Source organism: Oncorhynchus tshawytscha, linkage group LG08 (genome assembly GCF_018296145.1).
Source record: "Oncorhynchus tshawytscha isolate Ot180627B linkage group LG08, Otsh_v2.0, whole genome shotgun sequence".
Classification (NCBI taxonomy): Eukaryota; Metazoa; Chordata; class Actinopteri; order Salmoniformes; family Salmonidae; genus Oncorhynchus; species Oncorhynchus tshawytscha.
Window position 1 is genome coordinate 35,614,076 of NC_056436.1, and position 17,760 is coordinate 35,631,835.

Below are 17,760 nucleotides of genomic sequence, written 5' to 3' on the forward strand. Positions count from 1 at the left end.
GCACGGTATTATCTCTCGGACACCCCCCCATTCATCATTATTCATCACTCAACATCTATGTCTTTCTGAGGTTTTTTTTTTTTCTCTCTCTCTCTCTCTCTCTCTCTCTCTCTCTCTCTCTCTCTCTCTCTCTCTCTCTCTCTCTCTCTCTCTCTCTCTCTCTCTCTCTCTCTCTCTCTCTCTCTCTCTTCCCATGTTTATGCCTGTAGTATGAGAACAATTCTATTGGTTGTATCTTATATATGCTGTGGACGTATCTACTGTAGTTGTAGGCTTACAAAAGACCATGTCCCTACTCAAGGTCACATCAATGCCTCAGTATGTGAAGCAGAGTGTCCTTGTAAGCTGGAACATTTAACTGTGCTGCAGCATTATAGATAATACATTGAGTGTACCCCCTTTAGTCCTCAGAACAGCCTCAATTCATCAGGGGCATGGACTACAAGGTGTCAAAAGTGTTCCACAGGGATGCTGGCCCATGTTGACTCCAATGCTTCCCACAGTTGTGTCAGGTTGGCTGGATATCCTTTGGGTGGTGGACCATTCTTGATACACACGGAAAACTGTTGAGCATGAAAAACCCAGCAGCATTGCAGCTCTTGACACACTCAAACCGATGTGCCTGGCACCTGATACCATATCCAGTTCAAAGGCACTTAAATATGTTTGTCTTGCCCATTCACCCTCTGAATGGCAAACATACACAATCCACGTCGCAATTGTCTCAAAGCTTCAAAATCCTTCTTTAAACTGTCTCCTCCACTTCGTCTACACCGATTGAAGTGGATTTGAGAGGTGACATCAATAAGGGATCATAGCTTTCACCTGGATTCACCTGGTCAGTCTATGTCATGGAAAGGGCAGGTGTTCCTAATGTTTAGAATACTCCGCGTATATTGGATGTACAGTAAACTCTTTTCTTCTTCTTAAGTTGAATACATCACTTGAACCTGCTGCATTTTTAAGATTGTAAAACCGTTACCTAAGAATTCTCTCCTAGTAGACCTGAGGACAACCTCAAAGAGTCAAATAGATTCTTGTGGCATACTTTAGGTCGATAGTGATGGCTCTGCGCCGTACCAAGTCCCTAATGAGGTATTGAACGATGGCTGAATGACTTGAATTTGTATTGTAAAATACCTAGAAATATAACGCATCCATTGCCTTCAACATACTGTTATTGCCAATGTACTGGACAATAGTTGTGAGATGGATGCAGAAAAAAAAATTGAACAGCTGAAAGTGAATGGGACCTGAGAGAGGCTACACTGCGTGGTGTTGTAGTTAAATGCTGCAGTAGATAAGAAACAACGGGTTTTGCAGATGAGGACAAAGTTAGGGTTAAGGTTAAGACTAAAAGCCTTTTATAGATGACGTTGAGTAGAGAGGTATTCAAATGCTGAATTGAAAAACAGTTCTCATCTAATTTATATTGAGATTCCTAAGACTCATATCTTTCAGCAAATCTCATGCTGGTGTCTCCCGTAGTTTTGGAACCTGGTGATTTACCTGTTAACCTAAGGTCGATGTCCACCCCCATCGTGGAAATATAATTAGTGTAATAAAATCATCCCCATAACAATCTGTCAGTTTAAGCTAGAGATATATTTCAAAAAAGCATTGGACTCGTCTCAATCCACCACACCTGCCTATGTCGCAATTCTACATCAGCCGTGAAAGGTGACAGGCTAGAGTGGTGTTTGTCAGACCATGAGGTGGCCCACACAAAATCGTCTGTAGCGTCCGAACGAGGACACTCTCACGAACACGATGGTGTTCTCCATTTCTCTCTACGACCCCCACGAGCATCTTGGGACTCATCTGAAGTCAGTACAGCCGATCTGCCAACTTCTGTCCGTAGAGTCTGAACAGTTTGGGCTACACACCTCAGTGACCCCCGCCCCCTGTTAAAACGGGACTCTCACGAGCACCTACATATTTTTCTCTAGGACGCCCACAGGCCTCACAAGACTTGTCTGTAGGTCCCCCGGTACCAGTTGAAAGAATGTATGGAAGTATATATGGACTTTGTTTAGTGCAAAAAATAAGCAGTTAAATACATGTAAAAAAAAAGTATACAAATGTTTCCTGATCTTTCTTATATCTCTCAGATATAGGACACTTCAGAACAAACTTCCTTTTGATTTTCTGTGGGGACTTGTTGTTCCATGTAGTGAATACTTCAAGGGGTCTTAAAATTGTAAATCAAATAGCTGAATTATCATTGGTATGACCTTCTTAATACAATTCCTTAGTAGAACCCCCCCTCCCCATCCCCTGGTATAGACAGGGCTTAGACTCTGATGGGTTAAAGGTTTTTAATGAAAATCACATTCATTTACAATTTCCCCTCCTTTTCAAGCATCAACATTGAAACCAGGTCGGCTTGATTATCCCAGTTCTAGCCGAGGTCATTGAGATGAATATATCATTCCGATGTGTTTTGGGGTACAGTAGATTGCCTATTCAGTCCCTCCTACAGTAGTCAGTCAGGTGTGTTGGATGGCAGGGTGAGTCTGCAAGAGGAAGCAGTGCATCAGAACGTTGCAGCAGACAGAAACACAGAGACACCGCTCATAAGGACCAGGATGAGCCTACGCACGTTATTACCGCAGTCAGGCCGACGTTCATCTTCATCAATTCTTAAACTCATAAGACTCCTTGCCTCTCTCTCACGCTCCAAATTGTACCATCTATCAGCCAGCTCCCCTTCTCTTCCCTTCCTCTCCCACCTGTCCTCTCTCTCTCTCTCCCTCTTTCTGCAGGAGACGGAGTGGCAGTGGATCGTCAAATTATCCCGAGGCTGTGAGAGGCTGGGCTTTTTTAGCAGGTGGTAATGACTAACAGCCCCCCCCTCTCTTTCTCTCCCCTTCACCCCCATCTCTCTTCCTCTCCCAATCACCCCCTTCTCTCTATCTCCCACACCCTTTTTTTTTGTTGTTGCCCTCCTTCTGCCCTGCTCTCTCAACCTCCCCTCTCACTAATTACGGCCCAGACAAAGGTGGCGGATTCTCCCTCCCACTCAGAGCTGTCAGCCACAGTGTAGGAGAGAGTTAATTTCACACTTACTGCATGGTTTAATTAAACAAGGGGAAAAACAAGGAGATTCACACCCATCTCGTACATGGGGTGGGGGAGTCGTGGTGGTGGTGGTAGTGGTGGTAGTGGTGGTGTGTGTGTGTGTGTGTGTGTGTGTGTGTGTGTACCCGGTGATTAGTATGAGGTGTTCCTTGAGTATGAGGTGTTCCTTTATCTTATCTCTGTTTGTGTGGGTGTGTTTCTACAGTATATGTTAAGTTTTTTTCTGACATCAGAGGTTGACATACAGTATATATCATTTCTTTGCTTTCTGACTGAACCTTAGTGTGTTTTGTTTTTAGATGTATTTTAACGAGGACTAAATTGGATTGTAATGGCTTATTAACGGGTACAGCCGCTCTCTGTTCTATCTGATCTGCCCTCTGCTCTGTGAAGAGCATCACTACAACACAGCTCGTGCTCACTCGCAACACAACATTGTACACATCTCACTCTCACTCGCAACACAACACTACAGGCAGACAGACAGACAGCACCAAGCTACTCAGGTCATTGTGTTTTTGAGATACAGCTGGATGACAGCAGTATGTACTTTAGTCCAGTTTATCAGATGGAGCTCAAAGTAAGGCAAAGATTTGCACCTGTTTCAATGGCTGTTGGCTAACCACTGCTGAATCCTCTACCTAGCATGGTAGTCTATGAAGAGCAGTCTCACACCTGTCTCAGTGTGGCTTTGTTTCACTATGTGCATCTGCATGCATTATTTGTATCTCGTTGCACACATTCTGCTCTGTTCTGCAGATGTGTGTGGTGTGAGTGTGTGTACTGGCATCTCTAGATCTTATGAATGACATGACATTTGTATGTATTTTCACTCATCCATAAAATATGCTAACCAGCATTGATGAAGCCTATTAAGTTAAATAACTACACCAAAGCAGCACTGCATGACCAGACAGACAGTGTTCTCTCTGCAGTATTTATATCATGTGAATATTCAGTTGGATTCTGCTCAGACCTGTGTGTGTGTGTGTGTGTGTGTGTGTGTGTCTACTTGTGCATTGAGAGAAAACATAATTCCATATGTTTCCTCAGCTGGAACTCTATGCTGAGGGAGTCTGCAGTATGAACATGCAAAACAAAGGCTGGTTTGCACTCAACAGTGGATCCATGCAATGCTACAGTAACCCATGTGCTGTTAACCCGTAACCATCTGTGTAGAGTTGGTGCATTGAATTAATGTGAGCATAGGTCAGGGGTGTCCAATTTTTGTGGGTGGCCCGCGGGCTACATTCAGTCTTCAACGAGGTCTGGAGGGCGGCACTGAAAATGGCTGTCAGGCTTTCATTTGGGTGATTATTAGCAGCTGGACTCAGTCAAGAAACTGTCTGAATGTAGGGCCATTATCATGCCTACACAGTGTCAATTTGGTTTTTGTCATTTTAAAGTATATTGAGTCCCCCCCCATTTAAAATAAATAATAATAATAATAATTTCGAAATGATTATGATTATTACTTTTTTTAAATACATTTTTTAGTCAAACCACTCGCGGGCCGGATTGGACCCCCTCGCTTATTGCGGACCTGATGGCATCCTAAATGAGATGCTCAAACTCACTTGTGCAAAATTTCAATTGGCTATATTAAAACTGTTTCATTTGATCCTGAGTGTAGGTTATGTCCCTGACATCTGGAATCAAGGACTCATAACCCCAATTTTGACCCTAACAATTACAGAGGCATTTGTGTGAACAGTAACCTGGGGAAGGTTTTCTGTAGTATTATAAATGTAAGAGTTCTAAACTTTCTTAGCACAATGTCTTGAGTAAAAGCCAAATTGGATTTATACCAAAACATCGCACGACTGATCATAGTTACACCGTACACACCCTGATAGATAAACATGTCCAACAAAATAATACCAAAATATGCTTTCTTGACTTCCAAAAAGCATTTGATTCCATTTGGCATACAAGACTGTTCTACCAAGTTATTGAAAGTAGTGTAGGGGGTAAAACATATGACATAATTAAATCAATGTATGTGGCAATACGTGTAGAATTAAAATTGTCAATAAAAGAACAGAATTCTTTAACCAGGTGCGCGGCCTTCGCCAGGGTTGCAATCTGAGCTCTGTACTCGTAAATATTTGCATCAACGAATTGGCCATTATTCGAGAAAAATCCTCAGCCCCTGGTGTTAGTCTCCACAATTCAGAGGTTAAATGCCTACTCTTCGCAGATGACCGATGCCTGCTGTCACCCACAGCACATGGCCTACAGCAGAACCGGGACCTGCTAGAGCAGTACTGTCAGACCTGGACCCCCTCGTATGTTTGAAACCCCTGACCTAGGCGTTGAAACATTCTTTCTCATCAGAAGCAGACCTCTAACATTTCCTGTTCAGAGTGAAAGAATGAAAAGGAATCAGTTCTGAAGAAACAAAATACGTTGGTTGTGGAAATCTACTTTAGGAGCTGCATGCTGCTTTTAATTAGGACTGTACTGTTTCACACGGTGGGAGACGAGGCTGTTATTGAGGCTGTTATTCCTCACTTTGCCACAGTCTGAAGAGGAAGTCTTTGTTTCTCCTGATGAGCAATCAGTAGCTGGGACTCCAGCCATCCTGGTGATTCTGATTGCCATATTCAACTGAGGCTATTTGTCCCCTACGTAGTACGCACTGTACAGTAGATTGATGAAGAGCCCTCTAATCCCGTATTGTGTAGGTCACTCATTGTCAAATACAGAACTTCTCAGAGTCTATGTCTAGCTAGTGATGCATAAACTAGTTAGAAGTGCTGTAACAAAAACACTCCCACTTGGAAATTGTTCAAATATTTGAATCACGATTTCTCCTAGCAATCATCATTTGTGGTATGGGGCTAATGCCATATCATAGGCAGTAATTACACCCCATGATTACACGGGAGGGGGAGTACAATAGAGAATTCAATTGGAGGCTCAATATACCAACTCTTGTTATTCTTAATTGCTGTACGTCAGGGTATTATTGATGAGAAATCCAGGTGCCTGCGATGAAATACCTTGATTGTGTGTTCATCAAATAATTGTTTTTGTTTGTTTGAATTTCTTGCGGAGTTTTGAGTATTTCCATAAACCCATACAGTTAAATACAAAGAACCAGAAGTCAATTTAGTTTGTTTAGTATGAAAGTACGGGTTGTTTTCCCAGTAAACATATATTATAATAGGCTGTGAATGGGCGTTTTTTGTCTGATTAAACTTGATGAGCATAAATGACAAATATTCACACATTCTTCAACATCCAGTGTATATAGACCATACATTGTATTACGTTAGGGTGATTTAGTCACAATAGTACAACGACTGCTACAGAAAACAAACCTGCTATTAGTGGCGACTAAAAAGAACAATGACATAATCGGAATTCCGACGTTCAGCACCACATGGCAGTGGACAGCGACCGTCTCAGGCGCAGTCACTCGCCACATAATGGAAAGAAGGCCCAAACAGGGAGGAAGACGTTTAGAATCCTGGAAGGGGGCGGCTTTACTACCAATTCTGTTTGCCAGCCTGTTCAGCCATGTTAACTTCTTCAGCCAAACTTTTGAATTGTCAATACTAGTGAATACATTGCAAGTAAAGGAAAATAAACTGCAAGTAAAGCTCACAGACATTGTTCAGTGATAGAGAGAAAGATCACAGACAGTACTACTAGCCACAGTGAGGGACTCTCCCTCTACTGGCTTCTGTGACTCCATCATGAGCGAAAGTTGTCCTCCTCTGGCTTCTGACATCCATCCCTCCGTCCATCAGCCATCACTGACTCACTCCCTGGCACGGTGCCATGGAGGGGAAGAAGGAGAAAAGGAGGAATAGGTAGAGCAATGAGGCGTGGGCGTAAAGGGTGGTAGAGTGGGGTAGTGTCCAGAAGCTAATGCACCCCTCCCGCTATGGGACATTAGTATTCCGAGGCGGTCGGATCACTCCAAATCGCTCCCATAGGGACCATCGAAGCGTCGGCCTCGCGGCTCATTGAAAGGGGTCAGAGCCGAGGCTCCGCGCTCCATTTAGCCGCGTTCCCGTGATGGATGGTCGGGCCGGGTCACGCTGAGAGTGTCATCAGGAGCAACAACACACTGGGACCAGGGACATCTCCCCATGGCTCTCCTCCCCTTACTGTATCCAGCATGGCCAAGGATACCGGGATAGTGGCAGTCAGAGACATAGAGGTACAGTACAGATTCTGGGAAACTGCCCTCCATGTTGGCACCAAATGTTCTGTGATAATAGCACTCGAATTTGCATTCGGTCTAAGTAAATAGAGGGAGTGTGGAAATCAGCATGAAAATGATCTTATCTTTGTATCATGGGCTATAGAATTGTATCATGTATCAAATCCTATCATATGGATCCTCTGTGCTAGTGGAATCCCTCATCACAAACCAGACTATGGACTCAGGTGCATTGGCAGTAGGTGTGTAAACATAGATAGTGTATACACAGTGCCATAACAAATGTCATTTAACCTGACCTCTTGATATCTGCTTGAATGAATGACAGCCATAATGGAGGATTTAATCAGATAAATTAAGTACAAATCAACAAGGACATTTGTTTACTCAGTGAGTCTCCTGTCAAGGAAGTGCCTGGCTGTCTGTCTAGACTTGGCTATGTCTAATTTGGCCTTCTTGGTGTTTCTCCAATTCCTCTAATGCATGTTCTACCTCAGGAAGTTGGATGGGATATTGTGAGTCAACAGCTCATCTCTGAAATAAACAGGCGGACAGACGGGCAGACAGTCTGGGTGGATGGACCATAGCCACGAATCTACATGCAGATACATTAGTGGTGTTACATTATCTCTACTGGACTTCACCCTCACACTGACCCTGATCCTTAACCTCACCCTGAACCTCACCCTGACCCTCAACCTCACCCTCACCCTCACCCAGACCCTCACCCTGACCCTCATCCTCACCCTGAACCTGATCCTTAACCTCACCCTGACCCTCACCCTGATCCATAACCTCGCCCTGACCCTCACCCTGGCCCTGATTCATAACCTCGCCCTGACCCTCACCCTGGCCCTGATCCATAACCTCACCCTTACCCTCACCCTTACCCTGATCCTTAACCTCACCCTTAACCTCACCCTTACCTTCAACCTGACCCTGATCCTTACCTCACCCTGACCTTCACCCATAACCTCACCCTGACCCTGATCCTTAACCTCACCCTGACTCTCACCCTCACCCTGACCCTGATCCTTAACCTCACCCTGACTCTCACCCTCACCCTGGCCCTGATCCTTAACCTCATTCTGACCTTCACCCTTACACTGGTCCGTGTTTCTACACCTGCATTGCTTGCTGTTTGGGGTTTCAGGCTGGGTTTCTGTACAGCACTTTGAGATATCAGCTGATGTAAGAAGGGCTTTATAAATACATTTGATTTGATTTGATGTAACCTCACCCGTAACCTCACCCTTACCCTGATCCTTAACCTCACCTTGACCCTCGCCCTGACCCTGATCCTTAACCTCACCTTGACCCTCACCCTGACCCTGACCCCCACCCTTAACCTCACCCTGACCCTCACCCTTACCCTCACCCTTACCCTCACCTTCACCCTGACCTTCACCCTGACCCTCACCCTTACCCTGATCCTTAACCTCACCCTCACCCTTACCCTTACCCTTACCCTTACCCTCACCTTCACCCTGACCTTCACCCTGACCCTCACCCTTACCCTGATCCTTAACCTCACCCTCACCCTTACCCTTACCCTTACCCTCACCTTCACCCTGACCTTCACCCTTACCCTCACCCTTACCTTCAGATAGCATCACTCATTTATTGAACCGCTTGTGTTTTCAAAGGGCTGTTCTGTTAACAGTCACAACTTTTCTACTTTTCACAAGAACCATGTATTTCTAGACTTCTCAATATATAAACAGAACATTTATAACTCATCACAATTAGAGGTGAATCCCTTTGTAGGAACTAATCCCACTGTGTACTAACATCCAGACATTTTAAAGTGCACACTGTCACCAGTATTCCTCCTCATCTCCTATTATTAACCTGCTATACCGTCCCCATATGGCATACTGGGATTAAGAGAGAAAATGGCAAATGGCTGCAGTATAACCTCACAGAGGAGTGGAGCAGAGTAGCATTAACTGCTGGTAGAGAGTGAGGCTGACTGCTGGCTAAAGCTGAGGATAGAAAGAGAGATGAGGGAGGGAGGGAGGGAGGGAGGGAGGGAGGGAGGGAGGGAGGGAGGGAGGGAGGGAGGGAGGGAGGGAGGGAGGGAGGGAGGGAGGGAGGGAGGGAGGGAGCATTTGTGTGTGGGAGGAGGTATAGGGCAGCTATATCCCTAGAAGAGCCTAGGAGGGCAAAGGGTCTCTATTGACTGAATTAATTTTGGAGATGGTGGTGCAAAATATTCCACAGACTACCGCATTGCCATTCAATACCTCTCCTCTCCTCTACCAGTAGGACATATAAGAAGCCAATAAGAGCTTTATCATAGGTTATCTGATAACAATGTTGTTACTGACCACAGAAGCGTGGCGATGAACTTAAATCACCACCAGACTTCAGCACCGTGACCATGGTGAATGAATTGCCTTTGAGTTTGCTTCAACATTCTCCCTGGTTTCCATGAATGTCAGGAGACACATATTGCTTGCCCTGGCACTCTCCTCTGAATCAATGCTAAGACTGGCTGTGGAGGATTGGAGACGAGGCAGGGGGAAGAGGAGATGCTGGGGAGAGGAGGGGAGAGAGGAGTGGTAGGGGAGAGGAGGGGAGATGACAGGAGGTAGGGGAGGTAGGGGAGATGATGGGAGAGAGGGGAGAGAGGGAGATGAGGGAGAGAGGGGAGAGAGGGGAGGTAGGGGAGATGAGGGGGAGAGAGGGGAGATGAGGGGAGGTAGGGGAGATTAGGGGAGACAGGGGGATGAGTGGAGAGAGGGGAGATTAGGGGAGGGAGGGGGATGAGGGGAGAGAGGGGAGATGAGAGGAGAGAGGGGAGGGGAGGTAAGGGAGATGAGGGGAGAGAGGGGAGATGAGGGGAGAGAGGGGAGGAGAGGGGAGATAAGAGAGATACTGGGAGAGAGGGGTTGTAGGGGAGATGAGGCGAGAGAGGGGAGAGAGAGGAGATGAAGGGAGATGAGGGGAGAGAGAGCATTTAGGAGAGATGCGGGGAGAGAGGGGAGGTAGTGGAGGTTGGGGACTTGAGGGGAGAGAGGGGAGGCAGGGGAGATGAGAGGAGGTAAGGGAGGCAGGGGAGATGAGAAGAGGTAGGGGAGATGAGGGGAGAGAGGGGAGATGAGGGGATGTGGGGGAGGTAGGGAAGATGAGGGGAGAGAGGGGAGATGAGGGGAGATAAGGGGAGAGAGGGGAGGTAGGGGAGAGGAGAGAGGGGAGGTAGGGGAGAGAGGGGAGGTAGAGGAGAGAGGGGGGATGAGGAGAGAGGAGGGGAGGCAGGGGAGTGGAGAGGCAGGGGAGAAGAAGGGAGGCAAGGGCGAGGAGGGGAGGCAGACAAGGAGAGAGCATAGCAGGGGCGTGAGCCAGGAATGGACGGTGAGAATAACAGCAGCCCAGTGTTTCTCTATGGACCCAGAGGGGGAAGCTAGTGACCTCCAGACTTGGGAGTGGGAGAGAGGGAAGCTCAACACATAAGAACCCAGAGGCACTGTTCATTCTGGTGGGTAGAGAAGCGAAGAGAGGGGTGTGTGTGGATATTCTGGAGCTAAATTGTGAGATAGACTGGCAATGCCAATCAAACCCCATACCTCCTTCTGCCTCCCTCTAAACACACAGTCACACACACACACTCTCCCTAGAGCGACTACCCTCATTAACGCCAGTGAGACCCACCATTGGAGACAGCTGAATCACAACCTCAAAGCACCCCTATCTATTTCTCTTACTCCATCCCTCCCTCCCTCCCTCCCTCATTCTGTCTCTCTTTCTGATCGTCTTCCCATACTTTACTCTCTCTGTCTCCCTCTATCTTCGTTCTATTTCTCCCATCTCATGCTTTGTAGCTCCCTTTAATTAGCGTCTCCCTTCTTCCTTCCCTCTTTCCTTCACTCTATTTTTTCCCTCCATCTCTCCATCCTTCTCTCCCTCTCTTGTTCTGAAGCGTAGCTGGCTTATTTGTGAGAGCGTGCTGGGATTTAGATGCTGCCAGGCCTTCTGCTGTGTGGTGCTGTTTAGTAGAGATTCTAAAACTCTAACCACATAAATCCCTTCCTCCATAGCTATGCTGTGCTCTGCCTGCTCAAAATTAACACTCACTCACTCATCTCTCTCTTTCTTATCCCCCTTCTCTCTCTTTCTCTTTCTCTCTCTCTCTCTCTCTCTCTCTTTCTTATCCCCATTCTCTCTCTCCCCCTCTCTCTCCCTCCCTCTCTCTCTCTCTCCTCTCTCTCTCTCTCTCTCTCTCTCTCTCTCTCTCTTACTTATCCCCATTCAATTCAATTCAATTCAAGGGCTTTATTGGCATGGGAAACGTGTCAACATTGCCAAAGCAAGTGAGGTAGATAATATATAAAGTGAATATATAAAGTGAAATAAACATTCTCTCTCTCTCCCTCATCCCCATTATCTCTCCCCCTCTCTCTCTCTCTTTCTTATCCCCATTCTCTCTCTCTCTCTCTCTCTCTTTCTTATCCCCATCCACTCTCTCTCTCTCCCTCTCTCTTTCTTATCCCCATTCTCTCTCTCTCGTTCTCTCTTTCTTATCCCCATTCTCTCTCTCTCTTTCTTATCCCCATTCTCTCTCTCTCTTTCTTATCCCCATTCTCTCTCTCTTTCTCTCTTTCTTATCCCCATTCTCTCTCTCTCTTTTCTTATTTCTTATCCCATTCTCTCTCTCTTTCTTATCCCTATTCTTATCCCCATTCTCTCTCTCTTTCTCTCTTTCTTATCCCCATTCTCTATCTCTTTCTTATCCCCATTCTCTCTCTCTTTCTTATCCCCATCCCCTCTCTTTCTTATCCCCATTCTCTATCTCTCTTTCTTATCCCCATTCTCTCTCTCTTTCTCTCTTTCTTATCCCCATTCTCTCTCTCTCTTTCTTATCCCCCATTCTCTCTTTCTCTCTTTCTTATCCCCATTCTCTCTCTCTCTTTCTCTCTTTCTTATCCCCATTCTCTATCTCTCTTTCTTATCCCCATTCTCTCTCTCTCTTTCTTATCCCCATCCCCTCTCTCTCTCTCTCTTTCTTATCCCCATTCTCTCTCTCTCTCTCTCTCTTTCTTATCCCCATTCTCTATCTCTCTTTCTTATCCCCATTCTCTCTCTCTCTTTCTTATCCCCATTCTCTCTCTCTCTTTCTTATCCCCTTTCTTATCCCCATTCTCTCTCTCTCTTTCTTATCCCCATCCCCCCTCTCTCTCTCTCTCTTTCTTATCCCCATTCTCTCTCTCTCTCTCTCTCTTTCTTATCCCCATTCTCTCTCTCTTTCTTATCCCCATTCTCTCTCTCTCTTTCTTATCCCCATTCTCTCTCTCTCTTTCTTATCCCCATTCTCTCTCTCTTTCTCTCTTTCTTATCCCCATTCTCTTTCTCTCTTTCTTATCCCCATTCTCTCTCTCTCTTTCTCTCTTTCTTATCCCCATTTCTCTCTCTTTCTTATCCCCATTCTTTTCTCTCTTTCTTATCCCCATCCCCTCTCTCTCTCTTTCTTATCCCCATTCTCTCTCTCTCTTTCTCTCTTTCTTATCCCCATTCTTTCTCTCTCTTTCTTATCCCCATCCCCTCTCTCTCTCTTTCTTATCCCCATTCTCTCTCTCTCTTTCTCTCTTTCTTATCCCCATTCTCTCTCTCTCTTTCTTATCCCCATTCTCTCTCTCTCTCTCTCTCTCTCTCTCTTTCTTATCCCCATTCTCTCTCTCTCTCTCTCTCTCCCTCTCCCTCTCTCTCTTTCTTATCCCCATTTTCTCTCTCTCTCTCTCTCTCTCTGCAGGAATTTAATAGTACACTACAACCACCTGAAGAACATTTGCTGTTGACTTGAAAAGGTCCCACTTAGACGAGCATAAAACCATCTTAAAATATCAGGAGAGGAAATGCTCTTTTCTAATTGCAGCTGTAGGCAGATCTGATCTGTGGGGATAAGTGTCTGGTCCTCACAAAGGCCTGGGGGAGGCTGAGGAAGAGGAGGCTGAGGAGGAGGAGGAGGAAAAGTGGTGCTGGGCTCTGGACAAAACTGAACGGTTTAGACCTGCTGGGTCAGAGGATGAGAAGAGTCTCAGGCATATTACTGGTCACCTCTGGACGTGGGGTCCTTATAGAGTCAAGGGCCATATACAGATGGACTTTTATTTTTCAGAGAGTTGCTGTAGATTAAAGTAGGACCGGTAGCCAATAATTTCCGTAAGCATAAGAGATTTTGAGTTTAGGGGGACATTAGTGAAAACATCTGCATCATATAGGGGCGTAGCAATAGCGCAGGTGTGTAGGTAGGCCTATTGTTTAGAGCGTTATGGATTGTGAATACACAATGTCGCTGATTTTTACAGGCTGTATGGCTGAAGAGGTCCATGGTAAGTCTATGAGTGTCCCAGCGGGGGAGGTTGTTATAGTATCGTAGAGCTGCATGGGGCACATCTCTCAGTGCCAGCCCTGCTCTGAGCTATGCTCTACTCAGAGGGTGGAATGATCAATCAGGATATGCCCAGGGGAGGAGACGGGTTACAGTCACACACTTTGAAGGACATTGAGCGTGGTGTGTGGGTGCGTGTGTACAGTAAGCCGGGAACACAGAATGGGTGAGAATACAATTCGGTAAATAGAGAGGGCAGAACACAATATAGAATGACAGAGGCTGATCAAGGTCACAACCTTCCACTGTCACAGAGAATGAGAGACCGAAGGAGAGGGCGACAGAGAATGAGAGAGAGAATGGGAGAAAACGACAAGAGAATGAGAGAGAGAAGGAGAGGACGACGGAGAATGAGAGAGAGAATGAGAGGACAACAGAATGAGAGAGCGAATGGGAGAAAACGACAGAGAATGGGAGACAGAAGGAGAGGGCGACAGAGAATGGGAGAGAGGGAATAGAAGGCTGAGAGTAAGACAGAGAGAAAGAGAGACAAAGAGAGATATTACTTGTTCTCCCACTGCAGTTGTAGTAGCAGAGAGTGGGACTGTATTCATGCAGGCGCCAGCAGGACATCGCTATTAAAGGCCATGCCCAACCAGCTCTGTCATTTACCTACACCCTTACCCCTACATCACACCCACCATGGGGGAGAGGGGTGAGATAGGGTGAGTGCAGCTAACAGGCTTCAGAGGGGGGTGTTGACTCACATCTCTCTGTTCAATCGACAGTTGTTTGAACAGAGACGTTTGCTTTACGTAGACCGCGAGCCGTGTTGTGACTTGCAACTCATGCATATGTAATAAACCTGGAAAGGCACAAGACAGTAGGCACGTTTCTGTGTGTCTGTATGTTTGTCCAGGCTCATGTGCCTGTGTGTGTTTGTCATTCTGGGGTGTGTATTCCAGCTGTGGCTCGGGGTGGTCAGCTGTAGCCACTGTAAGACCATAAGAGGCCCAACTGGAACACGTACACTGAGTACACCACACGTTAGGAACACCCCCTTTTTGCCCTCAGAACGTGCTCAATTCTTCGGGGCATGGAAAGCGTTCCACAGGGATGCTGGCCCATGTTCACTCCAATGCTTCCCACAGTTGTGTCAAGTTGGCTGGATATCCATTGGGTGGTGGACCATTCTTGATGCACACGGGAAACGGTTGAATTTGAAAAACCCAGCAACGTTGAAGATCTTGACACAAGCTGGTGCGCCTAGGACCTACTACCATACCCTGTTCAAAGGCACTTCTGTTTTATTTTTGCCCATTCACCATCTGGATGGCACACATACACAATCTATGTCCCAATTGTCTCAAGGCTTAACAATCCTTCTTTAACCTGTCTCCCCCCCTTCATCTGCACTGACTGAAGTGGATTTAACAGGTGACAACAATAAGGGATCAGAGCTTTGACCTGGATTCACCTGGTCTGTCAATGTCATGGAAAGAGAGAGTGTTCTTAAGGTTTTGTACACTCAGTGTATACCATGCATACAGTACGTACACACAGACACATATGTTGGCCTATGTACAGAAGTACTCACGAGAGACGTCTGTTTACAAGTACATTGTAGCCTTCACATTAATCGTTCTACACATACACTCTACAGAGACAAACACACACTTAGCTGTAACCTTGTATGAATAAGCACGAACCAAAACACATGCGCAAAGAGTGCAGACATGTACCCACACACTTGCTTTAAATGCAGATTTAGCCATTCAAAAACTAAATTCACAGAAACCTTACAACCATATTCAGTTCTTTTGGGAAAGCCCATATCTGAAGACCTGACTAATATGCAGATTTACTACATTACTATAGCCAGCAGTCCAGCGGGCATACAAAAACGGATCAATGCCTTTGATAGTGCAATTGAACTTTGCCTCCCATAGCATCCTGTTTATAGCTCCAAATGCAGCGTACAGACCATGCGGCAAAAGAGATCAGTAGAGAGAACCATGTTTTTTGAGGCAACATCTCAGTTGGTGTTGGTGTGCTACAGTTGGAATGAACAACAAGCGTCATCGGTAATGAAGATCAAACCGATTGGTCTCACAGACGAGAACAATCTACAAAGCCTGGTGGAGAGATAGAATAGACCTCAGAACTCTTCTTTTTTACTTTCTTATTTTTCTGCCTTGGGTGGCTATTGGCTTTTGTGTCTTGTACTTTAAAGCAAAGAGACTTCAAAGCCAATGAGCTTTTTCTGCCATGAGGAAGTCATATTTGACTACACTATAACAATTATGCTTTAACATTAACTGAATATTAGTTACATGTGATGTTTTATTTACATTGTTGAAACAAACCGGATATTTTAGATAAGATAAGAGAGAGTTGCATCATGTGTCTGTGAGTTGGGCTTTTTGTATCTTCAGCCCTTTTCTCTCGGTCTCGCCCTGTCTCTCTCTCTTGCGCTAATGCACACACACACACACACACACACACACACACACACACACACACACACACACACACACACACACACACACACACACATGCACGCACACACACACACACACACACACACACACACACACACACACACACTGCGCACACACACACACACACACACACACACACACACACACACACACACACATAGAGAGCGAGAGAAGACCGAACCAGGTTCCGGAGCGCTGCCAAATGCTGGGGTCCCTCGATGGGAGTGGGCCTGACTTTGGCTGCCCTTGTGTGTGCCTGACTCCAGCCAGGGGTCCTTTAAAGTTCTCCTCAGCAGACGCTGGCCTCCACTGAGAGTCAGGGGTCAGACAACACACACATGCACCTGTGGGATGGTCCCAATGTGTATTTTGGTGTGTGTGTGTGTGTGTTTGACCACATCGACAATGAACAATTTGATTAGAACGGATGAACAGCTGTGTTGGTCATGTCACAGATGTTCTATGTGTACATGTGTAAATGTACTGCATGTGTTTGTGTGTACTTGATTCCATTTTGTCTGTGTTTGTTAGTGCATGACATTATATGATAGACAGTAACAGAAAGTGACTGAGAGAGGGGTGGCCTTGCATGCAGTCACAGTATTGGATTTGAACTACAGATATATTGTTCAAGGTAATGCATTTCATCCTCTTACTTTGTTTCTGTTTCTTTGCATTTTCTGTTCATTTACGCATAGCACAATAGTTGACCTTGACCATTGTTAAGAAGTTGAACATTTAGAATTGTATTGTTGAAAAATGTGATACTATTATAGTTTCGTTTCCTTTGCTTAGTTTGATCGTTGTATTAGACACCATTTTGGAAGATGTGTGGGATGATATCCAGCTTGATATTTGTTCCACAAAGGATTTCCAATAAACAACCAGCCTCCCCTGCCTCCTCTTGCTTATTGAGAGGAATGGAGGCTGGGAGGGTTCCTTGACCTCGTCTGTAGACTAATTCAGTGAGCCACAACACCAACGTTGTGCAGACACCACCTCAGAGCACGCTCTCTACCCGTCGACTCGGACCAGTGAAGCGCCCATCTGGCCGAACCAACCACAACCCTCATTAAACCGCTCTACCTGATCAGACGCTTTAATTGGACCACGCTGGGAGAGAGAGCCGAGGTAAAATGGCGCTTGTTATATCAGCTGCAGAGAGGCAAACAAAGAAACAAACTAAGAAACAAACAGACCACATGGAAGAGCACATAGACAAGCACCGAAAGGCTAAAAATGACCACATTCATTCTGTGCAAAGCTCTAATATTCTGCTTATAACATGTGTAGCTAACATTGTTGTGGATATTTTGTACTCTTTGTTTGACCGAAATGTGGCAAAGTCCTATTTTTCTATGTACTGTCATTCTTGTATTGTGGAACACTGAAAACATGAAAGCGACACCTGTGTTACTCCCATTCCTCTTTCAGTATTTGCTTTACCTCTAGTTTCCATTTAGCGTGGCGACTGGGACAATTCAGCAGGTCGTTTAACTCACTTTCACGCTTTGCTGAACAAAACCAACGGCCATCTGACAATAGCAGCTACAAGTCACCTTGGTTTGGAACCGCTTCCTCCTAATAGCACTGCTGTGTACAGTCCTGTGAATTTACATCAGAAACACCCTAGAGAAGAAAGGTCCCTATGCAGAGTTACAGACCAACCGGTT